At 61.9% G+C, this 914-nt stretch overlaps 1 non-coding gene across 1 annotated transcript; it reads right to left on the bottom strand.

Moving 5' to 3' along the window:
- Window positions 1-264: 264 nt before the first annotated feature.
- On the bottom strand, window positions 265-337 carry TRNAV-UAC. The gene has a single exon. It is a non-coding gene; the product is annotated as a tRNA-Val (tRNA).
- Between the last annotated feature and the right edge of the window lie 577 nt (window positions 338-914).

Below are 914 nucleotides of genomic sequence, written 5' to 3'. Positions count from 1 at the left end.
TACAAGTAGGCAGAGAGGCAGGCAGAGAGAGAGGAAGGGAAGCAGGCTCCCTGCTGAGCAGAGGGCCCGATGCGGGGGCTCGATCTCCAGATCCTGGGATCATAATCTGAGCCGAAGGCAGAGGCTTTGACCCACTGAGCCACCCAGGTGCCCCGTGCAGATACTACTTTTTTAAAGGAGAAAGAAAAAACCTTCCTCTTGCTTTTCTTCGCCTGTGCGCTGGAAGAATATTGAAGGTGGACCGGAAAAGGAGTCTTCTATGTCTGGTTCCACTGGGGCTCGAACCCAGGACCTTCTGCGTGTAAAGCAGACGTGATAACCACTACACTATGGAACCTCCCCGAAAACGCGCCCGCATCATTAGTTTATTCACAGCCTCACATCTGAGCGCGCGCCTCTGTTCAAACTCCGCCCCTCGGCCGTAGCTCCTCCTCCGCCGTGGCTCCGCCCCACCTGCGAGATAGGGTGTTCGCGGCTAAGTCCCCAGCTCCGGCTGTGGCGTTTTCGCTGCCCGCCTCGTTCGTCAGCCCTGTGACCAGAGCGAGGCCAGGGCTGGGGTGACCCTCCTGAGGGCCGCCCCCCTAATCACCCGTCCCAAGTTTTTTGTCAGTCGCGAGGTCAGCGGGACCTGCCCAGAGGGCAGGCGGAAGCGGACCGTGCCGCGGCCATGACGGCTCTTAGCCGCTTCCCTCAGCTAGGGAGGGACCCGCGCTTTCCCCCGGTTTATTCCTGGGCGCCCTGCGCCGCTGCCGGCGGCACGTGGGGGCCTTGAGTCCGGAGCAGGGCGGACAGGAGCGCCTCTTGGAGCCAAAGATGGAGGCAGCGCCCGGTTTGGGTGTGGGCTGGGCCTCGCCGTCACATCGGCATTTCTGTTGCCAGGGTTGGAAGAGTCCGCTGGTTAGTGGGCCCCTTGC

This window comes from Neovison vison, chromosome X (genome assembly GCF_020171115.1).
Source record: "Neovison vison isolate M4711 chromosome X, ASM_NN_V1, whole genome shotgun sequence".
Classification (NCBI taxonomy): Eukaryota; Metazoa; Chordata; class Mammalia; order Carnivora; family Mustelidae; genus Neogale; species Neogale vison.
This window is presented reverse-complemented; position numbering and strand designations above follow the sequence as displayed.